Below are 8866 nucleotides of genomic sequence, written 5' to 3'. Positions count from 1 at the left end.
GCCTGGGTTCAGCTTTCAGGTCAAGCGGCACTCATGTGCTCTCAATGAACTTCTCCAGCAGATTTGAGGAGAGAAAACTCTGTTGTCTGGAAAGGTCACAAAAGTCAGTGTTTACAGGGCAGAATGCCAGAGAAGAGAGAGCTAGATAGAGAAAGAACCCCAAAGATCTATAAATGGCCCGCCTTAAGATTTTTGTTTTGTTTTGTTTTGTTTTGTTGGGTTTTTTTATGCCTACAGCACCCAGTATTCCTAGGCGGTCTCCCATTCAAGTACTAACCAGGCCCAACCCTGCTTAGCTTCCAAGATCAGTCAGGATTGGGCACATTCAGAGTGGCATGGCCGTAGACCTCGCTCCCTCTTAAGTTTTTAGTTGAGTTTTTACAAGTGAAAAAAACTACTTGGGGCCGTGGGAAAAAAATCACCTAAAGGGATCAGAGGGAACAATTTAGGGTGCTCATACAGGACTATAAATCATTCTGTTTAAATGTGTCAAAGTAGAAAATCTTCAAAATTAATGGGCATGAGTAGAATATTCAGAAAAGTAATGCCTAGTAATGGCAGAAAATAGCTCTAGTCTAAAGGCTACTCTGGTCCCACCATACCCAAAATGATCAAACCATTTCCAAGTAACTTCACTGTATACCATAAACAAGCTCAACAATATTTATAAGAATACAAAATTATCCAGCACTCAGCAAGGTAAAATTCATAATATCTGGTACCCAATGTAAAATGACTTAAGCCTGTATGGAAGCAGGAACATATGACCCATAACGAGGAGAAAAGAACAAAGGAGAGATAGTATTTGAGAGATGAAAGAAAGTGAAATCCTGGAGAGCATCTAATACCATCATTAAAAAGAAAATATGGTATATACACTAGAACAAATATCCAGATTTATAAACCATCTGTATCATTTATTAGGTAAATCTGATTCAAAAAAACTTTTTCATAACCACTGGTTCCTCTTCTGTTTATTTATACTCTTTTAAGGACTGAAAGAATTGAGATGTGTGTACATAGAGAACTGCTTAAATAAAGGCAATCCTAGGTTTTCTATTTTGGATGACCATAAGGCTCCTTCTATAAACTGAATAATGTAAAAACTTCCACCACTTTAAGGGAAGGGGCTAATATTTTGAAAGAATTGCTACAGTCTAATCAGTATTTGCCTTCAAAGTTTCCACCCATCTTTCCTGAATTTTGCACTTTTTTTCTTTGCTAGCAGTTTTCATAACATGATTGAAGTAGGATGGATTTTTCATCAATTAAGTGACACATCACATTGCCCTAGCATGTCATAAATTTCATGGATTTCTCAATATCTTGTCATGATGAACCCAAATTTAGCAATATTTTCAGACTGTGGCTCTACATATCAAGATACTTAATGTTTGTGCCAATAACTGAAATTTATTGTTTCTTGAATTTAATGGACCTAGTGCTATTGCTTCTTTCATATTGTTTCAGCAGGGACTAAGCTTTTTGAAGTCAATAAACCATTTCCTGCCTTTAAAATAAGCTCTAAATGTTCTCTCTCAGGTTGTTTTCATAGCCAAAATATTTCTTCTTACCTCTTGCAACTTGCTCTTTGGAAAAAAAAAAAATAGTCCTTGGATTTTACTCACTGAGCAACAGTTGAGTCCCTGAAACAGTCCTAAGTGTGATAAAAGAATTACTAAAGCCAAGGGTCCAAAAATAAGGATATAATGACAAAACCTCTTTGACTGAATGAAAAATATCACACAAAGATCTAGCGCCTATTAAAGTACTATTCTTTTGGGGGTCAGATAGCCCAGGAATTTGGTCAAAGGAAACCATGCCTTTGACACCTGGGCTATTGTCAAGCCCAGATGAAAATCATTACAATCATAGGCATGACCAGCAAAATAGGATATATAACATAATAGAGAGGGCTTGAATGAAGAAAGATTGAAAGATTGAAAGTGAAGAAATGAGTAAACCAAAAGCATGAGGAGTTATGGGAAAGGTGCCTCTACACATCCAAAATTACAACATCAGTGAGAGAAAACAAGGGGACAAATCAAAGTGTGAATCTCCCATGGCTCTGAAGACCCACACAGCCAACAGAGTCAAAAAAAAGGACAAGGCTCACAGCTTCTGCAGTGGTCCTAACTGATACCTCGAGTGAGAGAGTAGTCTTAGGCCATCATTCCAATAACCTATAGGTTAGGTAATACCTAATTAGAAAAGCTACAAAATGGTTGAGGGCCATTTTTAAAAGCATTTAAAGAACAAATATGGGTTTTAACAGAAGAAGGGTAAAAAACCAAAACAACAAAACAATCCTAGCATTTGTTAAATTATAAAGGCAGCAAAGAAACCAGAACTTATATATGTGCACATATGCACACATTATATAGGGAAGACAGTTCTCAAATTGGAGACCTACTGGTTGCCAAAACTGGTATTTCATACAGGATTTTCTAAAATCTTATGTGAAAAAAAGTAGCCACGTTAGAAAAGTTATTATTTTGAAAATCATATGTGCCAACGTGTTTATAGCTCAAGAAATGACGTTGTATGGCCCTTTCCTCTGACTGTAAGACACAGATTGATAAAGAATAACTCAATGTAGTTAAGAGAGAAAAGAAGTTATAAAAGTAGAAAACAAAAGATTATTTTTCACATTTTATTGTCTGTCTCCTCCAAAAGACTGTAAGCTCTACATGGTAGAGACTATGTTTATTTTGTTAACCACTGGATATATAGTGCCTAATACAATGCCTGGTATATAGTAGACATTCAATGAGTACTTATTAAATAAATAAAGATGTAATGCTAGTGAGCAATAGAAAGACATAATAAAAGCCTAGATCTTCAAGGTAGAAGTAATATTTAAAGTTGAATTAGAATTATTTTGGCTCCGAGTAACAAAGAAATCCAAAATATGGGTGGCTTAAACAAGACAGAATTTCATTTTTCACTCACATTTTTAAAAAAGTCTGGAGGGAGTCAAACCTGGGGGTGGTATCATGTTTCCACAGAGTGGTCAGGGACCACTTCGACACTCTCCTCTGCTATCCCTAATTTCTGGCCCTTATCCTCAGGTCAAGATGGCTGTTAGAGCTCCTGTCACCACATCATTTCAGAGAGCAGAAGGACAGAAGGAAGAGAAGAGACAAGAAAGGCACATTCCTTTTTTTTTTTTTTATGTTCCACACAATACTTTTAATTACACTGATTAGTCAAAGCTAGGTCACACATAATGACAAAGGAAGGTTAGTCTTTTAGATGGAAAGCAATGTTCCAGTTTAAATCTGTAATCTTTTATTAAGGAAAAGAGGGATAATAGATATTGGGCAGTTTCCACCATAATTTGAGTATTAATTAAAATCTTCTCTAGAATGGAGAGAAAAAAATAGAAATTATTTGGCATTAAGACTTCCCTTTTGTTCAATATTTTTGAGAAGGATAAGCAAATTCTCTTGAAATACTTAAGAACTATAAAATAATTAACCAATTGACATACGTCTGGACTAACAAAAGATGGGAGAAAAGGAATAGTTTTTTTTCTTTGTTCCATTTTTTTCAAAATCCTAAGCAAGGACTGCTTGAGCTCAAGAATTTGGCTTTCTCCATGTTTTTGTTTCCAGTGATCTGGAAGTATGACAATTTGGTGGAAGCTGGAACTAAACTATCTATCCCCGTCCTCATCCAGTCCTACGCCCCTTCCAAATGACTCCACTTTCCCATAACTGACTCCTACAGCCCAAAATGGTTTTTTCACTGCTTTGGGGGAAAAAGAGATAATTCCAGCCCACAATAAGATGAGTGTCCTCAAATGCCATATTTACTATTGACTAGTAAAGGACCAAACTAATTATTATAGTTAAAAAAAGAAAAAAACTGAACTAGAAAGAAATTATAACCGCTTCCAGCTACTATTTGTTTGTTTATTCATTTTCCACACAGGATTTTAACTGATGGCTAAATAACTAAATAGAAATATTGAAAGCGAAGGTCTGATCAAACTTGATATCCTAAATTAGTGAAGAAATAACTAAATATTTCTTAGAAAATAAAACCACAGAAAAACCATTGAGGTGGTACCATATGTCTGAAGTTTTAATTAATATATGAGGGTTATTTGAAATGTGAAGTCATGAATCAAAGAGAACTGAAAGGACTTTTTTTTTTTTTTTTTAATGCTGATAAGATATAATGTCCTTGAATCTTTGCCTGGTCATGGCTGGTGACAGAGATAAGAGGGTAAAAATTTTAAAGTGATGTTCTTCGATCTACTCCCCTTTGTCCTCAGCCTACTGGTAAGGGAAAATGGAAATGCCAGGTGGCATAGAGTAAACCAATCTTGATGTAAAGACTGCAAAACCATAAGAGACTTACAAACTCCCTGCTTAGATTAAAGGTCAAAACTTGATATCCTAAATACTAGGGTGGTTGGGTGGAATGACCCAAATGATGGATGGACTTCCTAATTTGGGAATACATAAACTCAGAGGGTTAGGATGGGAGACACAGGTCTTAAAGATTCAATCCTGGGGGATCCTATCCAGAGATGATATTTAATTCATTTAGCAAGTGGTACTACTCAGGCAGCAAGCCATCAGAAATAGCACTGGCCAGGGCACTAACTCAGAGATCTACAGCCTCCCTGCTGTGCCTTGCATTAACGCTTTAGTTTCTGGATTTTGAGGAGGGTCACAGGACAGGGGAGAAACTCAGGTCATCACATATTTGCCAATCAGTATTTTAATAACAGGAATGACTGTCCTGGGCAAACCAGCTGAATATCAGCCCCACTTCCACTCTTCTAGGAACTGATGCGGCCAGACCCATGACCATTATGCCCACACTCTTGCACTTTAGTATCATCCAATTTCAGAAGGTCACTGAGTTGTTGCTACTGAGCAAATGGCCTCCCAGTCCTGGAGAAAACATTTAGGAAGACACAAACTCCACCTCTCTTTAGACCATTAACCACAGTCACACTGGAAACATCAGGCAGACAGTTCCATTTAGCCTTCGGTGTCCCATATTTACTCAGGACTAAACAGAAATATACAGAAAATAGATTTGTAAGTAAATGCAGAAAATTGAAACATTTAGTCTTATTTAATCATGTCCTTCTCTAATTACACCTTGGTCTCCTCTAGGGAGGTAAATTAGATTGGAATATGCTCTATGTCTTCAATGTGCACATTTAAATCAGTGTCACTTTAATTCTCACTTGTGAATCTGTGTGAATAAGATCATGAAATTATTAAGAGGAGAAAAACACTTAACAACAAAGGAAGGTTCGTTGATGACACAAATCACAATACCAGGATAGAGTGGCTTATTTAATCTCAAAAAAAGCAGATTCCCTTTAATAGCCTTTTGATATTGTTGTTTTATAATGTATAGTAAATCTTTCTTTTTTTGTCTTTGTGGATTTTCATTTTTAATAAAAGTTTTCTTATTTGAAGCTTTTGGAAAGGACTGCTAAAGAAATTTAGTTTCACTTCCTGTTTTATAATCAATTAGGTTCTTGTCTTACTCTTCCATTCCTCACATTACCCCCTCTTATTTGGTTTAAATATCTGTTTCATCTGACTGTGCCCCCTGTTAATCATTTGGTTTTTTATTGAGGTAAAATTTATATAACACAAAATTCACTATTTTAACCATTTTTAAGTGGTACAATCAGGACATTTAGTATATTCACAGTGTAGTGCACTCATCACCACTGTCTAATTCCAAAATATTTTTATTACCTCCCCAAAAAACCCTGTACCCATTAAGCATTACTCCCTATTGCTCTCCCCCGTCTCTCAGGCCCTAGCAACCACTAATCTGCTTTCTGTCGCTATGCTGTTGCCAATACTGGACATTTCATATCAATAGAATCATATAAGATATAGCTTTTGTGTCTGGCTTCTTTCACTTAGCACAATGTTTACAAGTACATCCATGTATCATTACCTTTTTGTGACTAAATAGTATTCCATTGTTTGGATATACCACTTTTGTTTATCCATTCATCAGTTGCTGGACATTCATGTTGTTACCACTTTTTGGATACTATGAATAATGCTACTGTGAACATTCATGTAGAAGTTTTTGTTTGACATTGATTATCTTGAATATATACCTAGATGTGGAATTGCTGAGTCGTATGGTAATTCTATGTTTAATATTCTGAGGAATTGCCAAACTATTTTCTACAGCAGCTGTACCATTTTATATTTCTCCCAAAAATTCACAAGGTTCAAATTTCTCAACATCCTCACCAACATTTGTTATTTTTCTTTGTTTTTTAAATTATAGCTATCCTAGAAGGTGTAAAATGTTATCTCATTGTGGTTTTAATTTGCATTTCCTTGATGACTAATGACACTAAGCATCTTTTCATGCAGTTATTTGCTATTGGTATATCTTCTTTGGAGTAATGTCTATTCAAGTCCTTTGCCCTTTTCTAAATTGTTTGCCTTTTTGTTGTTGAGTTTTACCTCCCAATCAATCGTTTCAAGCCAAAGTGTTGGTCATTGACTTTTCAAACCAATAATAAAGTTACAAAATGGACTATACAAAATAAATGAAGCAAGACTAGACTACTTACCATACTCTCTAAAATACACACACACACACACACACACACACACACACACACACACACACCCCTTAGATTTTGATTTTTGTGTTCTAATGTTCCCAGCAAGATTAACAGAAAGGTAAGTTATTTCTGGTGAAAATAAAACTATTTTTCAAATTGACAGAAAGGAAGATAATTTACTCATGCATATATTTATTCAATAAATATTTACTGATCACTCTGCTAGGCATTAAGATAATGCACAGGAAGATGCATCATAAAGGAGGTTTGTATTTAGAAAACATGTGGAGTGTGAGGAAAAGTAACGGCAGGAAAAATTTAGTTCACTTTACTTAGAGTTTACAAGAAAATGAAATTCCCAAACAGCCTAGAGATAGATGATCTATGTTTTATCTTCCCTTGCAAAAGATACTTTGTTAAAGAGAAACAATCTTTCCTGTGTCACATACACAAGGATACATCATCCAAACTCGCTCACTCAATGGCTTTGAGTTGGTAGGTGTTTTTACAAGGAGGTGCTGTGTACTGTTCCTTTCAGTTGTCAAGGACAGCCTAGAAGAAGTTGTAGAAACTTGGACTATCGAGGAGATTTCGAACTCAGGTTAAAAAGTGTGATTACAAGTTGGCGTTTTTAGATGGAAATCTAAGGAAGAAATCTACAAAACAAAGGATGAGCCTTCAAAGGGTGAAAATTGTATTTTCTGATTCTCAATGCCTGAGTTTATAGAAAACTGAAGGATTCAACTTTTGAAATGTACAGATGTTTGGGACTCAATAAGTGAGAGGTAGAATATAAACATAAAATTAGTAGTATGCAGTAGTGGTTTAGAACATGAACTTTAAAATCAGACAGATCTGGATTTTAGAACCTTACGTCACTTACTAAATTGTTGATCTCAGTTTCAAATCATTCTTCTAACTCAGCTTTGCGATGCTGGGGTGGGACTCTGTGAACCATCTTTCTGCTTTGTTTTCTGCTCTCTGTTAAACTCTGCCAACAGGAGGTACCAGAGGAAGACTGAAAACCTAGAAAAGAAAGAAGAAAGCTGTCTTCGTGCTTCCTTTTGATTTTCTATTACTGTCAGCATCATCCTAGCAACACTTTTGAACCTCAGAAGTAGCAGTTGTTCCCAGACCAGAAGTTGAATGCAGTTGAATCCAGTTTGCAGTTTTTCGAACACAAGGTTAGCAGTCTGCCACCTTCTCCTCAGAGGCTTGCATTCGAGCCCCAGAAAGACCCATCTTCAACTTGTAATTTTTAATAACTCCAATATTTTCCTTTATTACCCAACCCAAAAGCTGGTAACTGATTCCTGCTCTTGCCCCTCTCTGTGGTATCTTAGTGCTTGGTTTGCCTTTTCAATTCTTTAACAATCTCTAATAATTGTTCATATTAAATTATCTCTGTTAAAATAACTGGAGTGGCTTCTATTTCCTGACTGGACCCTGACTGATATAGTACCCCAGCTGGTTGCCTCTGGTCCCATTTCTCTCCAAGAGGACTTAGAGTTTTCAGAGGAGCAGCCAAGAAGCTGTTTGCCATCACTGAGAAGCCAGCAGCAACAACAGTGTCAGTATACTAAGGCATCTGATCTTGTGCTTATTTCAACACTTGCGTAAATCAGAGTGACTCAAGTCTCCAGAAAAACTGTCCTGTGAAAAAAGCAAATAAAAAAAGACAGAAAGTAGATTAATGTTATCCTGGGGCTGGGGCCAGGAGCAAGGACCGACTGCAAACAGGTACAAAGGACGTCTGGGGAGTAATGGATTGTAATGATGGTTCCGTAAATTTACTGAAAAATCATTGGATTGTACACCTCAAATAGGTGAATTTTATTATATAAATTATACTTCAATAAAGCTGTTTTGTAAAAGTCAACCTCTGAAGACTAACAAAGGATCTTTGTGATCAAGGCCTATCATAGAGCAAGCAAGACGGTCATCTAGGCTAGAATTCTCATTTACGATACACCTCAAATTTAGACTTCAAGTGTTATCTTCAAATGAGGTACTATTTCCAGTCACAGAGATACACTGAGAAGATTGAAATAACATGTCCATCACCAGCATTAATTATTAAAATATAACCACAGTTTTTGAAACTCTTGGCTTCTTCACATTTGAGGTATTTGTCTCCAATGTCTGGTAGATCCATATTGATGGAACAGGACTTCTCTCTTTGGTATCTGAGCTTATCTCTGAAATGTTTCAAATTCAAAATCATAGGAGGGGAGTTAGAAGAGTGAACACTTGCTAAGCATCTCCTATGGAACAGGCATAATATATATA

The 8866-nt window shown here is 36.1% G+C and overlaps 1 pseudogene; it reads right to left on the bottom strand.

Moving 5' to 3' along the window:
* Positions 1-228: 228 nt before the first annotated feature.
* LOC112477012 lies at positions 229-347 on the bottom strand (annotated as a pseudogene).
* Between the last annotated feature and the right edge of the window lie 8519 nt (positions 348-8866).

The sequence above is a fragment of the Pteropus alecto genome, unplaced genomic scaffold (genome assembly GCF_000325575.1).
Source record: "Pteropus alecto unplaced genomic scaffold, ASM32557v1 scaffold222, whole genome shotgun sequence".
Lineage (NCBI taxonomy): Eukaryota > Metazoa > Chordata > Mammalia > Chiroptera > Pteropodidae > Pteropus > Pteropus alecto.
The sequence above is the reverse complement of the archived record's forward strand: the minus strand, read 5'-3'. Positions and strand labels throughout refer to the sequence as shown.